This window comes from Lissotriton vulgaris, chromosome 3_1 (assembly GCF_964263255.1).
Source record: "Lissotriton vulgaris chromosome 3_1, aLisVul1.2, whole genome shotgun sequence".
Lineage (NCBI taxonomy): Eukaryota > Metazoa > Chordata > Amphibia > Caudata > Salamandridae > Lissotriton > Lissotriton vulgaris.
The window spans coordinates 1,711,855,602-1,711,874,665 of NC_141689.1; positions in this window are offsets into that span (position 1 = coordinate 1,711,855,602).

Here is a 19,064-nt window from a genome sequence, read left to right on the forward strand (position 1 = left end):
GGGTCCTTAGAACTTTAATCAGGGTAAGACACAGCTCCTTCACAACCATCCTGTCAGAAAGACCCTCTACCTCAACACCTAGGTCTCTTTTGTCTCAATGTCAGGAAGCAATACACAACCTAAAAAGGCAGAGTCATTAACAGTAGCTGGCAAAAAGTCATATTTGTTTTGGGCAGAATAATGGCAACTTTCTGGGAGTAAAAAGAACAAATTATGGACTGAATGTTGAACAAATCAAACATTCACCTCCAGTCACGGATCTGCATTTAATCCATTGTGTTTTTGCTCACCACACCACTCCAATTTGGACTCAGCCATTAGCAAATCAGTCTTGACTCTGCTCCTCATTTTGCATATGACTGAGTTGAAACTGGAATAACATGGCGTGCAAAAGACACATTGGATTTGATACAGTTGCACACCTACAGCTAAAAGACTGTCCACTAGAGACTCTAAACTATGGTACAATGGGAGCTTAAATGAAGAAAGACACAATTTGAGACTATCCAAATGAGTGTGGAGATCCTCAGGACTCATAGAATACCTCAAGCTCCTGTAATCACTGAGGAACACCTACAATAATCACATAAGAAACTCAAAGCGTTTTTTTTCAGAGTTCAACAAGACACAGCCAGAAATCGCCCAAGAAAACCCAACCGCAACACAACGGTATCCCTTCCACTTCCAAACTGCAACATATTTGCCTCATTCTTTCTTGAAAAGTTTCCAAACAGCAATTGAGCTCCTCCCAAAGATAGCTCAAAAGAGCCCACACCCGCATATGACCGTTCAGCCCCCATACCTACAAAGACTTACCCGCAAAAACAACGCTTCGTGGGACACTTTCAAAACCTTTGATAAAAATGCCATTCTTAACATATAAAAAACAATTAAACCATCAACCCACTCTACCAGCTAACGTCTTGAATGAGATTACAACTTCTTTAGTGCTTCTCTGGACTAAGATATTCCAAGGGGCTAAAATCAGGCAGGTAACCCACATTCTAAAAAAAACACAACAGACCACACAAACCCAAATAACCTCTGCCCATCTGCACCATTACCCTCTGGAAAAGCTCCTACATTCCCAACTTTGCAATCACATTGATCCGTTCCACCATATTGACCCATTCCAATCGGGTTTCCATCAGGGTCCCAGCACGGAAACAGTCGTTAAACACATAGTTGATGATGTGCTTAAAATGCTAGATCAAAACAATTCTTGCATTCTAATCCTCCTAGACCTATCCTCAGCCTTCGACACAGTCAAACATGACAGCCTCCTTGAATTACTTGAACACAGAATGTGATTATCAGGGTTTGTCCTGAATTTATTTGCTTGATTTCTACACATCAGAACTCAATGAATTAAGGTTAACCAATCCTTGTCCACTACCACTCTGGTCACTTTTGGGGTCACTCAAGGGTCCAACCTCTCACCTACTCTCTTTAACATGTTCATGGAGCCTCTAACCAAATTCTGAAAGATTTCAATGTACAATACCATAGGTATGCAGATGACACCCAACTATACTTTAAAATCTCCTCCCATGAGGATATCCGCTAATTCAACACAACTCTGCTAAAAACCCAAACTGGCTAAGCAGGAACCACTTTCAACTCAGCTCGTTCAAAACCGAATTCCTCTTAATTGCCTCACCTAAATGATCCTTCAACATCGACGATTGAATGAAACATTTAACATCCTTCAACTGCCTTCCACACATTATAGATTCCACAAGATCACTAGAAATTACACTTAACAAGAATATCAACATGCAAGAGCAAATCAGCTCAGCAACCAGAGGAGCAAACTTTTAAATGAGCATTCTAAGAAAAGTAAAACCATTCCTCCTCTTCGACGACCCTAAATCAGCGGTGAAAGCTCTAGTGATCCCCAGATTAGACAACGGGAGTGCGACCCTATGTGTTCCGCTGAGATCCAAGTTGGCTCCACTAAGGGCATACCTTAACTCTGCTGCATGAGCCATCACTGGATCAAAAAGGTACAATCACATCACTCCAGATCTGAAGGCAACAAAGTGTCATCCTTATGAGGCAAGGATTCTAGTGAAAATTGCATGCATGATGCACAAAGCCCTACACTTCAACACACCGATGTACCTAGTTGACAAACTGGAACTGACCGGTGGGTGCAGATGCCTAAAAGGACCAGCACCTTACTGTTGAAACCTCAAACATTTTGGAAAAAGAAAACCTACAACCGAGCTTTCTCAATAGTAGCCCCTACAATTTGGAGCTCCCAGGCCCCTGAAATCAGACTGATCCCTCCAACCACTTCATTAAAAAAAGAAGTCAAACTGCTTTTAATGAACACATATCTACCCTGAACCCATTGACTCATTCCCTGGATACTGATATGATGCAGTTCTCCAACCAGGGCTTGCACTAGCCATCTGCGTCCTGGTTTACAACACACTGTCCCACACTTGATTTGCAACTGACAGTGTCCGCGTTTATGTATCTTGGTTATCTATTTTCTACTTATTGGACTATTTCTAAAGTGCTTTGATACTCCTTCTAGGGTCAAGTTTGCGCTATATAAAACTGTGTAAATAAAATACATTTAACCCACCATCTGTTCTTTTTGTAACTTTTTAAAAAGTGGCATTTTCAAACTGATAACCTAAAATCTGATTTCACTGTTAAAGAAGATATTAACATATAAGTAATTGGAAACAGCATACCTATTTCTGGTCCTAAAATGAAGTTAGCACTTATCATGTTTATTAAGATAACTCAGTGTTAGGCTATTGGAGAGATAGTCTTACAGAAGTGAAAAATAGCTTTAGAGTTTTTCACTGCCAGGACATATGAAATTTAAGTACACATGCCCTACCTTTTAAATACAATGCCCCCTGCCCTCTGAGCCTTTTTAGGCCTACCATAGGTGTGACTTAGGAGTATTAAAATGGAAGGCCTAGGCCTGGCTTTATTTTGCCATGTCGCAATGGCAGTCCAAAACTACAGACAGGCTGTAGTTGCAAAACTGAGACATGTTTAGTGGATGGCACAATGTGTGTTGAAGCCTTCTAGTAGTATTTATTTTACATGCCCTAAGTACAGGTAGTACAATATAACAGGAATGTACAAGTACATTAAAGGTAATAATCTGGTGAAGGCCAAGTTAACCATGTTTTAGAGAAAGAGCACAAGCATTTTACACCTGGTTAACAGGAGTCCTAATGTGAACATAAAGGAGTTTAGCAAAAAAGGGGGAAGTTTGGAGAAAATATCAGACAAAAAATATTGTCATACAAGAATATTGTGTCAAGAATATTGTGATACCTAAAATATTGATGGTAAGAATAACATTTTAAGGGCCAGAATACAACCCTAGCTGGAAGACAACCAGGCTATGGTGGCGGAGTTCAGGATAAAGCTGCCAAGCCAGCGGCGTCCCATCTGCCGCATAAACACTTATATGCAGGGCAGTCAGTCTTTGCTGTTGCGCAGTCATGGCTGCAGTATGCTGTGACTCTATGAAAGACACGTTGCCAAGAATTAAAGAAAGAATGATGGAAGTTCTTCTTCCACATGAGATATTTTAGAGGTGGAACAACATACCCGTTCCACATCTATTAATTAGCATACTTTTGCACAACCAGCATATATCATAATTCCTGAGTACAAAATGATTGCATAACTCTGTTTCAGATCTCTGAATGTTGAACAATGTGCTACTTGCACTTTTTTCTCCCCAGTCTGAAATACAGAAAAACCCAACATTTTCACTATTTACAAGCATTAATTGCACCGGTGTTAAGATGGTGCTAATCGGGCAGGAAAAAATTCTCAATGTGCCCATTCTGCTCCCCAGTTAAAGTCGTGTTATCAGGATTGGCTCTTGACCAGTTTAAGGACCTGAGTGTTTTGAAAGGTACAGACAGGTTAATGATACTTGAATGAAAACAAATGACTAATATTCAGTAAGTGAAATCATTTTTAAAAGTTAAATTGGAAATTAATGCAAGCAGTAATGGTAAAATTACTTACTGATAATCTTTAATATTCAACAGACCGTGCTGAAAAGGAATCCTGCCTACTCAGCTGAGGTGCTACAAGTAGGTGTACCTTCCCAGCTCCCACCTGACTTACTAAACCTAGAAGAAGGTTTTAAGTCAAGGGTGGGATGCTGAGTCATAATAATTGGGTCAAGTACCAGTAAAATTAAAAGTAACCATTACCTATGCATGCATCTTCCTTGTTCCAGTCCTTACTAATGAGAAATGCCAAAGATCCAATGGATATTGTCAATAACCAGTGTCAAACAATATTTCATTGCATACCCATTGATTTATTGAACCTCACAACAATATGACGTAACAGACTTAAAAATGTCAGCACTGGAATTCCTATCCATTTTGTGCAGTTCACAAAGTCTATAGTGACTGACAAAAGTTTGAGGAGTTGCCAAATAGCTGCCCTGCAAATCTCCAAAAGGCACACTCCAATTAACATGGAAAGCAGTCAAACTGTTTGTTGATCTTTCCTGTATCCCTTCTGAAACTGGAATACCAAAGACTTCAGAGGCCAAAGCAGTAGTTGGCCTCCTTCATTGGCTAATAGTCATGGAGGAAGCTTTGTTCCTCTGGCTTGGCTTTGCCAAAAGTCATAAAAATATAGCCATGCTTATGAAACCCACTGGTGTTCTCTAAGAGACACACAGAGCTCCAACAGCATCCACAAATTACAATTGCCCTTCCCCCAAAGAAGAAGCAGGAATCAGAAATGTGTGTAAATTTACTTGTTAAAATCTATGAAAGACAGGATTCACCTTAAGTAAAAATTAAGGCTGAAGATGCAGCATAACCACATCCTTAAAAAAGAAAGAAAGAGAGTTATTCATTGAAGAGCTCCTATCACTCCCATCCTATTATCTGAAGTAATCATCACTATGAATGCTGTCTTTGTAGTAAGCCATATAATACCCACAGTATTCAAGAACTCAACAATAAAAGGCAATCCCAAGGAAAACCATAGCTTTGATCATAGATCTCAAAAGAAAAAATATTACATTTTCTCACAAGGGCCCATGGTTCTCTGAAATTTGTATTTGTTGACTATTGGTATTTAAGTGTTGAAAGTGGCAAATTAATTTTAAACCCATCCAAAAGCAATTGCAGGATGTCAGGAATACCACAAATAAGAGGGATACTTAGATTGGGAATTACAGTAGGACTAAAAAGACTACCAGGGTTTGGCATATGATCTAAGAGGGGAAGATCTCCTGGAACTTTGAATTACCTCCATTCAAATAGGATAAATACCTTTCTGCTGCCACTCCTTCCTCCCATTTTCAGACCGAAAGGCTATTTTGTCTGAAAATGCCTTTACATTCTTGCCTGGATTGGGTTAAGGTGGAATTTTCAAAGGACCCTGAGATGCAAGGGTTTTCATCAGAGGACATTAAGTCCTCCTCAGCCGAAAGAAATGTTCTAGAATGAACTGTGTGTCCTCCCCTTGAAGCCTGGATAAAACCTCAGGATCAGGGAGAATGGTGCTAATGCGTAGGGAACAGCTGACGCACAAGTCATTAAGTGGGTATTAACCTCTCCTAGGTCCCGGTCATAGGAATCTGAAAAAAACTGGAACCTGTGCATTATTCCTGGAGACAAATAGGACTATAATTGGATTCTAAAGCTTCTTGCAAACCTCCTGAAACACCTGAGAGGTCAGAACTTGATCTTGGAAACAGGCAAACTTCAAGCAAGGTTGTTGTACTTACCCCAGATAAAATTTCCCTTAGTTACAGGAGGTGATTCTCTGCCCAGAAATCAAAAAGATGCCACATGATCCCTAGAGAAGTGAATTTCATACCACTTTGGTGCTTGAAATATGCCACAGTTAACATTTTGTGGACCTTATCAACACACGAGTACCTGAAATGAATTGTTTCACATTTCCGAGTGCTTTGAAGAATGCTATCGACTTTCTCCAGTTGGAGGAAATACGACTCTTCACAGTCAAACACCAACCTTGAGTTATTTTGTCCTCCCACGTTGCACCTTAACTCAAGAGTCTGGCATCTGTTACTATTGTTTCCAGGAGCAAGATGCAGAGAGAAAACCTTGCTGAGATTCAGTTGAATCACCACCACTTCAAAGACTCTATGATGTACAGAGATACAGGCTTCAAAGTCTTGCAATTCTTGGAAATGGATCCCAACATGTTTTTGCAGGATTCATCAAAGGACAAAAGTGCAAGAGTGCCCAAGGGACTGGAAATGAAGGAGGCTTTATGCTCTTGATTTTTCAGTCTAAATATCACAGCAGCCTGGGTCATCCAAAGCAATGTCTCCAGCATTTGGCACATTCTGAATGATTCAAGATCTGTAAGAAAAAACAGCTTCTTGAACCTTGCCCCTTAAATGTACTTTCTTGTGACAGGCCCATCTGACAATTTGACTTGTTCAACAGAAACAGTTAACAATATTGTCGGAACTTATCAACACTTAAGGACCAGAGATGAACTGGAAACAATGTCTCATGGAGGTGGTATCACCTATTAGACGAGGGACATAGAGGTTATGAGACGTACCATACATTACAACTTTTTTGACAAGTTCTAAAAAATGTATTTATTTGTACAACAGAAAATACGTTAGTAGTCAGCTTCAGGCAGTCAACATCGCTGTTATCTAACTTATTTGTGCAGCGAAAACTAGTAATTATTTGCAGTATGTTCTAGCAAACATTGTATTTGAGAACATTTTTTAAGACCCTGAGTGCTCTGGATGTTTCACAGAAGTCTAATTACGCCTTTTCATATTACAAAAAGGTCTTGGTATTTACTGTTTGATAGCTGAGATCCAAAAAAACACAAGATTAAGAGAATAATTAGACTTTAAAATCAATTACACCTTGAGGCAAGCACGATATGCTCAGGAATGAAAATGTTTAAAACTAATTCTAGTACCAATATGTGAGTATTTTTTCGGGATTGTCAAGTTTAATAAAGGCTTTTTCAAAAATCAGTTCTAATTCCGAAAACAACCCAAATTTGCAAAGTTTATGTTTTAGGGTATACTAATTAAGTCCGTCTGATAATTAAGGAGTGTGAACGAAGTTATGTGCCTGCCTTGCTTGTGGCTCGTTTGTAAATTAAGGGGCTTATTCACAAGAGGCCAGCGCCCCAGAGCATCACCTTTTTGACGCTCTGGTGGCAGAGGCCTCTCAATCGTGTCTATGACACAACGGTTTCACTCTTCGTGGCTTAGCAAGGCCTCATAGATATGGAGTAAGGCAAAGCAGCACAAAGAGCTGCGTTGATCATGGTACAATACCATTGGCGTTGTAGTGTTGTTCTCACACAAAACCCATGGATTTTGACGCTGCCCCTGATTTACAAAATGACTTAAGCCTGTGGCAGTGCCAAACACTACCCCTCCACAGAGCAGGAGTGAAGAGGAGAAAGCACACATAGAATGAGGAAACCACATCCTTCCTGCACAAAAAAAATTCTGCTAACAATGCAGACACCCTTGCACCACGGTGCAAGGGTGCCTACATTGTCACTAGGCACGGAATTGTTTGATGATGCTGAATGAAAGGACAGGAATGCATTGTGTCTTATAACTATGATGCATTCTGCCCTTTTTGCGTAGGGCAGGACAGCAAATAGGTGTGCAGCAAAGCCTTGAGCCATTTTTTTTTGTAAACGAGTCCGTAAATGCCTATCATGCTTTGAAATTTGAAATCATTTGGGAGCTAATTTGGGAGAGCACGATATACTTTGATTTCAAAACTTGACCGTGACCATGAAATACTGTGTCTCCCTGGTTTGGAGGAGCAGATTAACCGTAGTGTAATATAAAGGAGAAAGTAGTACGGTGCAGCTCTAGGCTGCTGTTTTGTATAATTTCCTACGTCAGTAAAATTATGAATCTGTATTTGAATGGAAAGCACATCATAGGTCAGTCAATCAACTTTATTCGGTTTCATATGTTAAAATCATAAAGCTCACATAAACGGTAAATAAAACATTCTTCATAAACTGCACCAATTAAAATAATGACCCAGGCTAAAAATAAAGATCAAAATGCAAGTGATACCAAAGTGGCACAAACGAAGTTCCTTGAGCCCTTTAGCAGCAGGCTCATATTTTCGAATGTTTTTTAAAAGACTGAAGCCTCTGGAGCATACCCAGATGGATGGCGTTACAGTTATCCATCCAAAAGAGCACTAAAGAGACAAACACAGTTGTATGAAGATTCATAGAGATAAATGGGCAAACTTGTTTTAGCATTTTTACGAAATAGATGCAAACAGGCAAGCTCTCGGCTCATGAAGGTGAGATGCATGAGGCTGGAACAGCACAGAAATTGAGTGCAGAGCACACTAAGCATTAGGCTGTGGCCCCTGAGTAACTGTGGTGAGGAGGTGGCTCACAATAGGCCCGTGCTGCTTCTTTTTAGTTAAAAAGAAATATGTTTATTGAAGAAAAAGCAAATCTTAATACAAGAAGCAATGTTACATTGTATAATCACATGAAATACCTTTTGAGTACAAGGAAGAGTTAGATATAAAAGCAATCAGAAATGGTCTATCTAAATATAAGAAATTGATAAAAAAAGGAAAAAGAAGTCACGTAATGTGAAAATTGTAATACAAGGGAGGAATAACCAAGCATATAAAAATTACAAAATCAGGAAATTATGGAGGTTTGAGAACTTCTTCTTGTACAGGAGTTAGAGTAGATGAACATCTAGTACTAGCTTCAATAAATGTTGTAATAGGTAACCACAGACCCACATGTTTCGTAGCCATGGTAATAGGATACACAAAAGCTGTGTCTAGTCTGTGATTAAAACAAATAGCATACCACCAAGCTTGATGAGATAATTTGTTGAAGTCTTTCCAATTTTTATGAAAGGCAACTGCCAGTAGTAGGTCTATATGTTTTACATTAGAAGTTTGATCTGACCATATTGGGGATAATCTACCTAAAAATATGTTAGACAGGGAAAAAGGAATGTGAGAGTTCAAAATTAAGTTGATACGGGTCCAGACCTTCCCCCCAAAAATATGAACAGGCGGACACGGAAAAAGTAAATGGTGAAGGTCTGTGTGTGGGGAGGGACATGTCCAACAAGCTTCTGAAACACAAGCACGTTGTTTGTGCAAAACAACTGGAGAGAATAGTAACCTATGGAAATAAAAAAAGTGTTTGCGTGGTGTTATCAGCTCTCGAGGATTTCCTAATCGTACTCCATATTTTATTCTAAAGAGTAATTGGCCAGTTAACTTCCAGGTCCTGGTTCCAGGGGAGTTCTATCTTGGATTTGTCCTGTGGGGTGAATGAAACTTGTAAATAATTGTAAATGGCAGAAGCTTTGGGATTGACTTGTAATAGGGAATGTTTTTTATCAGCCGGAGAAGAAAGAGGAGTACTAAAAGAGGAGGGTGGTGTACAGCGAGTGTATGCATGAAAAATAGCTTGTTTTAGAAGTATATACTTGGAGTGAAAGGAGGATGGTAACCCAAATATGCTTTTAATCTGCGAAAGGACATGATTTGATCTTGTTGATAAAGTTGGTGAACCCGTATTAGACCCTTTTGTCTCCACGTTTTCCAGTAGAGAGGTTTATCGCGTATCAATATCAGATTATTAAGCCATATCGTTGAATTGGATAGAAAAGTTCCATCTGTGGAAACATTGGGGTGCGCAGCTTGCAAAATCTTAGAGGTATGTTTAATTATTGGGGTCGACAGATGTTGTGGTTTTCGAGAGAAAGAGAGATATTCTTGAAAAGAGAAAGGGGATAAAATGGAGAGCTCAAGTTTAGTCCACAGGTTGAAATGTGTGGAGGATTGTGAGAGCCATCTAGAAGATTGTTGGAACAAAAAAGATTTTTGATATATAGGAAAGTTAGGGAAATTAACACCCAATTCTAATTTGGGGGGACTCAGTTTGGACAAGGACATACAGGATTTTTTATTGTATCAAAGAAAAGAGGATAACAAAGAATTTTTTTGTTTTACATTTTTTAAAGAGATGGATAGTGGTATGTTAGATATTGTATAAAGAACTATGGGGGACGACATCATGTTTATGGTGTCTAGATGACCCCACCATGATAAGTATAAAGGGTGCCATTTGGCAGTTAACATTGATAATCTCTGTATACAGTTATCCATGCATCTGGATATTGTATTTGAGATGGATGGAGTGAAATGTAGACCCAAGTACCTAATATAATGGGGACACCATGCAAAGGTTGAAAAGGCGAAATCGTCTTTAAAGGTGTACTTTGTCAGGGGTAAGATTTCACATTTATCTTTATTTAATTTATACCTGGAAACAGCTGCAAAGAAATATACTTCATTAAGAAATGCAGGAATAGAGGATTGGGGTTGAGACATAAATAACAATATATCATCAGCATATGCTGCTAATTTAATATGAGTATCTTTGAAGTTAAAATCCTGAATATCTTTATTCTGGCGAATTCGCAAGAGAAACGGTTCTAAGGCAAGGTTAAAACGAAATGGAGACAATGGACAGCCTTGGCGGACACCCCTCCCCAGGGTAAAAAAAGAGGAAGACATACCATTGGCACTTACTGCTGCTTTTGGCTTGGAATACAAAAGTGAAATTACGGAAACTATCTCAGGTCCAAATCCAAACCATTTGAGGGTTTGAAAAAGATACAGCCACTCTACTCTATCGAATAATTTCTCACCGTCCAATACTATGGCAGCCAGAGAATATGGAACATGAGAGGATTTGGATAAAATATTAAAAAACAAAGAGGTATTTTCTGTCATATATCGTCCTTTAACAAAACCCGACTATTCCAATCCAAATAAATTTGGAAGGTGTGAATCCAAACGGAAAGCTAAAGATTTTGAGAACATTTTATAATCAACATTGATAAGAGAGATTGTTCGGTAATTTTGACAGTATTTCAAGTCTTTCCCCTCTTTGGGGATAAGGCATTGAGAAATTCAGAGAAAGTGCCAGAAGACTTACCCGAAGATAAAAAGGAATTCAACAATAAGTGTAATTTTGATAATGAAGCAAAGTGTGTAAAAAATTCAACTGTAAATCCATCCGGCCGAGAGTGCAGCGTGGAGTTCCTTTTGGGAAAAGTCTTATTCTAGATTGGAAAGGTCGGGTTGAGCAGAGGAAGTTCGGTTTATATCAGATAAGAACTGAGAAATATGATGTTCTGTAGGAGATGCTTCTGAGGTTAAACAATAAATTTTTAATTTCATCATCTTTATATTTCAATTCTTTTTGAGCATTCATAATAGATTCTATATTTAATTTGTTATGTTTAACTTTCAAGTAATTAGCAGTCAGTCAGTCAAGGTAGTCTTTATTCAATTTGCATCATAAAAGACAGAAATACATCATCTAAATACATTCAATAATTGTTAAAACAATAAATACCAAACAAGTTAAGATCTATATAAGAAACATAGTAAATTGTAATTAGCTAAGACCTTGCCAACTTTGTTCTGCCGCCATAAAACTTTGCCCTGGACGACAGAAGGTAAGTGGAAGCATTATTTATTGATTCTTTATTAAAATGAAGTTTAACATTGATAAGTTCTGACAAACATTCCTTTGATCTAGATGAGTAGAAAGAATGTTCAAGTCTTTTACTTCTGGCCAGGAGAGAGGTGGTGAGCTCTTTTGACTTTTTAAGTTTTTTAGAGACATAGGCAACAATAAAATCCCTGGATGTTGCCTTAAAGGCGTCTCAAATCACATGAAAGGGAAGGTCATCAGTCTGGTTGATTGAGTAATATTTATTGAAAATAAAGTAAAAGAAGAAACAAAAGACGTATCCAATAGAAGGGAGTTGTTGAAACGCCACTTCCGTTGGATATTGGGTCTTTGTAAAATGTCTAATTGCATAATAATGGGAGCGTGATCAGAGATCAGGATAGATCCAATCTCTGTTGCCATTAATGACTGTGATATATTATGAGAAATTAAAAAATAGTGCAATATTGACTGAATATGGTGAGCTGAAAATTAATAAGTGTATTCTGTAGTGGTAAGGTGGCATATTCTCCAAGCAAAGATGAGCTTGTATTGTTTGATAGTTTGTACAAATGATATGTGGGCTTTGTGAGGGACAAAGGAAATCTTAGAATTAGGATCTAGAAAAGGGTCATGTACTTGGTTGCAATTGCCTGTAAGTATGACATTTTCAAGTTGATGTGCGAGAGTCGACCAAAAGGACGGGTTCCCAGTGGCCGGTGCTTAAACATTTAACAAGGAAATTGGTACTTCCTCAATCAGAAGCTTAGTAAATAACCATCTGCCATTACCATCTGAGCTTTGTGATAGTACTTTAACAGAGAGTGATTTACGACAAAGAGTAAGAACTAAATTCCAATTGCCATCACCTGGCGAATAGAAAACCTCCCCAACCCAACCTCTCTTCAACTTAATAGATTCTTCTGCTGTTAAATGATACTCCTGTAAACACGCTATATCTGCACCAAACTTGGCCAAGTTAGTCAGGACCCGTGGACTTTTAATGGGCGAATGGAGACCTTTCACATTCCAAGAGACAATGTTTAAAGACATTTATAGAATAAAACGACAAGTATGGAACAAGTAACCAAAAGAAAAAAAACATAAAAAGGTATGAACCAGAAGATAGACCAACTAATTATTGTATGAATCAATTGTATAGAGAGGAAATAAATACAATAACATTAAAAAAGACTTGCATGTGACAAATATAAAATGCAAAACAGAAAAACATTATACGCAGCATCAAGCTAAGCATAGTGAATATGCCAAGGGAAAAAATATGATAAAAAAGATAAAGAGTAAAAGATAAGAAGTAGAAAGAAGAAACATTATGCAGATACAGGTTGAAGACGAGTAACAGTAAATAAATAGAAAAGGGTAGAGGTATTTTTGAGAATAGAGAGAAGAAAGTGAAGAAAGAAACTATACCTAGAAGGAGTCCAAAACATGAAGAGGGTGGGGAGGGATGAGGCAACATGGAACGATGGCGCGTCCGAACTCCACAGGATGAGACAGCACAACTTCGGGAAGAACAATTACAAACATGAGAGAGAAACAACGTGAAGAGGAATCTGTAAGGGAAAAGAGTTAATTAACCCATTGTGGTACATATAAACAATTAAATCACTAATAAAACTGTATAAGTATAAATCTACTTAAATAACGAATAATGAGCACATTACATTGATTATAATAATATATAAATGAGTGTGTAGTCAATGAGCACAAAAACAGCATCAGTGGAGCAGAAATTTAAGTTTGCGCTTAGATTTTCTGCAAGAGTACAACCATCAAGGGCGGGATCTAGAAATTTTATTCTATCAGGGCAATGAGAGTTCAAGAAACCTTTGAGTTTAATCGGGTCTTCGTAAGTAACGGTGCTATTTTTGATGGTTACTTTGAACAAACAAGGGTGAAATAAGCCGAACTGAGCACCAATAGAATGTAGAACAGGTCTCATAGACAAAAAATCCTTTCTTCTATCTGCCGTAGATTTTGGGTAATCCTGCGAGAAAAAGAGTTTGTTTCCTGAGGATAAATTCCGCTTTAGTGAACAGACTGCAGACATTACCTTGAGGAGATCTGTGTACTCCAGAAAATAACATTTTCACACTTCGTGGTTTGCGTTGAGCAGTTGGCGAAGAGTGCAAGGGGCCTAGCCTATGAGACTGTGGATTCCGGCAACTTGAGCACTGACGGCAGGAACAATTTGAAAACATTTATAGATTCTGACCCCTCTGAACTGTCTGGCAATCTGTAAATGCATAACTTATTCCTTCTATTACTGTTTTCAAGGTTCTCAATCTGCTTCTGATAAGATGCAACCTGTGATTGAAGAGCTGTCACCTGAGCACAAGACGAACTCAAGGAGTCCACACATTGTTCTACTGCTGTGATTCTCTCTTCCACTTTTGACCATCCCTCAGTCAAGACTTATATCTTCAAATTAGTCTCCTCTACAAATGGGCGTAACACCTGTATTTCTTCCAAAAGAATATCCATTGAGACAGACGAAGAATGCTTTGGAAGTGATGGCGGGTCTTTTTTCAGCAGCTTGGAAGGAGCCTTGGTAGTTGCAGCGGAAGAGGCAGAAGCACTCTTTGGAAAAGAGGCCAGAGAGTCGTCCATTTTGAAGCTATTAGCATAGAGGCGAGCACGAGAGACAGATGAACTGTTTTCAATCTGCCCATATAAATAAGAAATGGAAGTAGTCTTATCTGAGAAAAAAATTGGTTCGAGATTGGTTCAATTCCTATTGCAAACAAGTAGAAGCAAGTACTCGGGACTCTCTCGAGCTTGATGAGGAAACAAATGCACTTAAAACTGAGAAAGTTATCTTGCCCAGAGATAAAAAACTATAATAAATAGCAAAATTAGGATATACAAAATTAAATAAATAATGCATACGAAGAAAAAGCACCTTTATATCCTTTGGAACAATGAAGAGGCATTAAGTATGAAAAAGGTGCCTTATAGCAAAAATATAATAACCCACCTGTCAGCATTGGCAAAATATACATGTGCTAGGAAATAAAATAGTACGAAAGTTATAAACCTCTCAGCAATACATTGGAAGAAAAAAGAAAAGCTAGGAGTGTACATGCAGAATAATAAATGCTGGCAATATACATGTAATAATAAATTGAGCAAACAGTGTTCATGTGAGGCTTTGTATGCGTAGGCTCCATGAATTCAAAATGGCTGCTGATGGCTGGAGTGAAGAGAAAGGAATTCCAGTTATGAGCGATGAAAAATTGCAAACAAATCTCTTCCTATGCCAAAGCTGCCCCAAAACTGTTCACAATTGTACTTGCTGTGGTTAAATGCGCAAAAATACATGGTTAAACCCAACGAGGATATGAGGATGTCACCTCATGTTCCTGGAGCATTTTAAAATGGCCGGCGCCATAAGACGGGAAAAAAAGGGTAATTTCAATCCCTGTAGCGTGACCTTCGCGCTGAAAATCATACCACCAGGAGCCGCCTGAGTTCTGACGTCTGCAGTGAAAGTTTTACCGGCTCTCCTCACACATGAGTCATAGTGGTGCCCTCGTTGTCGCCGGCGTCTCTGGGAACTCTACAGACCCGCCACCATCTCCCGTGGGTGCTAGCCACACCCACCCGGCCCTTGCTGCTTCTGCCATGCTGTGGGGCTGGCTCTAGCACACTGTCCCCGTAACTGATCACTGCCAATAAAGCAACTTGACAGGGCACTAGCAGTTGAACAGCCTGATGACTTTAGAGAGGCTTAGGCACCTAGCTCATAGACCTTGCTGTATAATGAGGAGCTAATGTACTGTTAGGCCTATAAAACCAACTAACTAGCTCTAAACCTTCAGGGAGGTTGCAGAAGGTTTCCAAAAGCAGGAGTGCAAGCAGCGCCAAGCAGCAGCTTAAGCAACATAAGCATGAAAAGCAACAAAAGCTAGGCGTCTGCTTATCCAGGAAGCATATTGGAGCCTTTTTGAGCCTGGGAGTGATTAATAAATGCCAGCTCATATTTTGCACAGTCAACAAGCCAGCCCAGCCTCCACATTATTCCATTTACTACAAGATTATTAAGAGCAGATTAATCTCTGCTACAAGGCAAGGGAAGGCAGCAACTGGTGAAGCATAGCAAAGCAAGCAAGATAACAGAAAGATAAAATAAGACATAGCAGAAAGAACAAAGAAGTTAACCAACTGCATCCTTTTGCTTGTGAGGCACTCATGTTAACTCACCCAATCGAATGCCCATTAGCACCCTTGAATGCACAAACATGGCCTCCAACTCGGTCTTGTAAGACAAGACAGAAGGGATCTGCTTTCTGCACCAACTGGAATCTCTCACACAGAGTTTGGAGGCTCCTAGAATCATCACCAACTAAAGAAGGGCCCAGAGAAAAGTAGGCCCTGTGGATTCATTTACCAAGGCAGAATGAGCGGGTCAAAAAAGGGAGACGGAGTTGCATGCCTAGTCAACATAAGTCAGGGCCCTATGATAATCCAGTCAAAAGACCTAATCAGGCTTAGAAAAGGACAGCTGACTAGAATCCTTATAGGGGTACATTGGCCTAAGCCTGTGGCCTTGTTGCTACTAACAACCCCATAAATAGGTATTTCACAAGAAAGAAGGTGGGCATGAGGGAACCATTGGGAGAGCCCATAGGGAAAACTGGAAGGTTGTGGCAACCCACGAGGGAATCAAGACCAAGTGGCCCAGAAGTTGTCAAAAACCACTGTGGAAAACAGCAACCCTCTAAAGAACTTCCATAACCCCTATGACCAAGGTATACCGGTAGAACAATCAGAGTTCATAGAGTTCTTTTCTCCAACAAACATAGGTGAAACAAGCGGCAAAACTATGACACATGAGCTGGCAGGGATGATACAGGGGCATGATTTAAATTAATCCATTGCTTTGAATGTAGCTAATCTGGATACAATAAAAAAAAAGGCAAGCGGTCACAACAGAGGCACTTGTACATATGCCAAATAACCAGAAATGTAATCCCCATACGATCCTATAAACACACTAGATGATAGGTCCAAACAAAACTGTTCTATCACAATGGAGAAAACTAGGAAGGTGCTTTGCAACAACCCATTGAATGCTATTCAGTGGACAAAAACCGTAATGCCTTTGGATGGTGGCAGACCTCAAGGGGCAACAAAGACCGCACCTCGAGTGGATCACTCCCCGTTCTTCACCTCCACCAAAGGAGTCCAGGCAATTCACAGACCGGCTTATAGGAAAAATCAATTTGGAAGATTAATGGGAGGCATTTGCATGTTTTTATTAAACTAGGTCTGTGGGTATGAATATAGGAATAGATCAACTACTTACATGATATGTAGATCCTCAGCATCAATGGCATAGCAATAGATGGATACTCAATCGTAGTGGTAAATCTCCATGTTAATCCACACAGAGATGGGAAAGTAGCAAATGCCATGAAGATCACTGACCTGATAAAAGAGTTCCTTTACAATCACCTCGGACATGAGTGTCTTGTGGCAGGAGACTTCAATATTAGAGATATATGTCATCCTGAGATAAGCTATGGGGACCGTGGTCAAAACATCCTGGAAGCCTGCGTAGTGAGTTTGAGTTGGTATCTGCTGATCGATCAGGTTCTGGAGAGGGTAAAACAAAGCCCACATTCAAAAACATCTCTACATTGGACTACACCTTTCTAAGTAAGAAGCTCCTAAGTAGGTGTGTAAGCTATCAAGTCCAACATAGGACCAAAAGCGACCATCACCCCATACCTATTGTGGTTAATGTTAGATGGACGATGCATGGGGAATACCATCCTACAGAACAAATACGCACCTTCAATGCTGATCCATCTATAAAAAAGTAAAACTGAAATGTGGCGTTACATGCCTGGCTAGATACTAAAGGTGGAAACTAGACTGTGCTCTTCAGGACACAGGAATTGAGAAGCATTGGGCGGCAATAATGGAAAAGCTGTACAAAGCCTTGTCTGCACACAAGCGCCAAAACTTACAAAGAGTGTACACAAAAAGAAAGCCCTTGTCAAATCTTGACAATAAATAATTTAAGGAAAGTAAGAGGAAGTGCTGTTGGTCTGATCGCCTACATAGAAGAAAGAAGAGCATATGCACAGAAAACATGCTGAAAGAGGCAAGGAAATTACACAAAAGAACTGCCTGGATGCTAAAAAAAATAGCAAATAGCGAAGGAATGGAAATATATATACTCCATGTTAGTGTCCAGTAGGACCAGGAACTTTTGCGGATACATTCATAGCCTTACAGGCAGAGCCCACATGGAGAATGCCATGCTAGCAAATGAATGGGGGTCCTATGCAACAAGACTCTATGTCAACCCTGATAAAACCAGAGACTCCGTCAAGAAAGCACTCAAAAATAACGTAGAAGGCTTGGAGGAGTTCTGAATGATAGTAACATGAATGGAATACAATAAGTTTTTTGAATGGCATCCAGTAGAATGTGGCCCCTGGAAAAGAGTCCTACCAGGCGGCATCTTTAAAAAAAACTGGGATTACTGGACTCCGTACATGCATAGCCTGTTCAATGCATGCATTTCAACACTGATCATTCTGGACTCATGGAAGGGTTACATTCTGCATCCCATACATCCAAGATGGCCACCGCAATGGAGTTCTAGGAAGAAGCTCCCGGGTTGGGCTTCACCATTCGGTAGATATCCATGCTAATACCCCACCATCCTCCCACCTCGAACCGCCTCAATGACAACAAACACTCAGGGTCTCCTACAAACAAAGCTTGTTTTTGGTAACGGGCCCTCATCCACTGAGAAGCCCCATCCACTGCTCTCTCTCTGGACGGAGAGAGATAGCGGGCACCAATCTACGGTGCCCAAGAGCCACAATTAGCTCTGGCACACAGGAAAGTGAAAAATAGAGGTTGCTGCCCACACCTTCGACCAGCACAAAGACTACCCCGAACATACCCAGCAAGATTCGAGATAGGAGGTCTCACACATGAAGGGTCCTGGAACCTACGCTCTCGCCCAGAGAATGACCAGCCTGATACGACATTGCCTGTGGCCTGACAGCAGGTTGATTGTTCAAGGAGACAAGAAAACTGCCCGAGCTAGGAGGAGCTGGAGAGGGAAAAATTCCAATGCCAGTACCTTCACAAAAGATTCCTGCAGTTCGGGGCGGTCGGGCCGCTGTCTATATGGCGACTGCAGCAGCTTCGGAGTTCAGTGACTTCAGGGGATCTTGGTTGCATCGGGGGATCGTGAATGCTGCATAACTGTTCATGCGTGAGAACCCGAAGTCCACTGGGCTCAACTGGATTGCACCAACTGTGGATCCTGCAGTGAGTCAGTCGCCCCCCCTCGGGAACACCACCGATCTCCTCCCACGCCCTGGCCCCAGTGCCAGTGAGGTCGGATGGGCGGGGGCTTTCTGAACTGCACACCCGTCAAATTCTGCTGCACTGCACCGTAATTTGCGCTGCGTCAAAGAGGTTAATGCGAGAAAAAAAATAAAGTCTAGCTGCCAACTACACCCAGTCATGTGGACCAGTCACAGGCTGCAGGCACC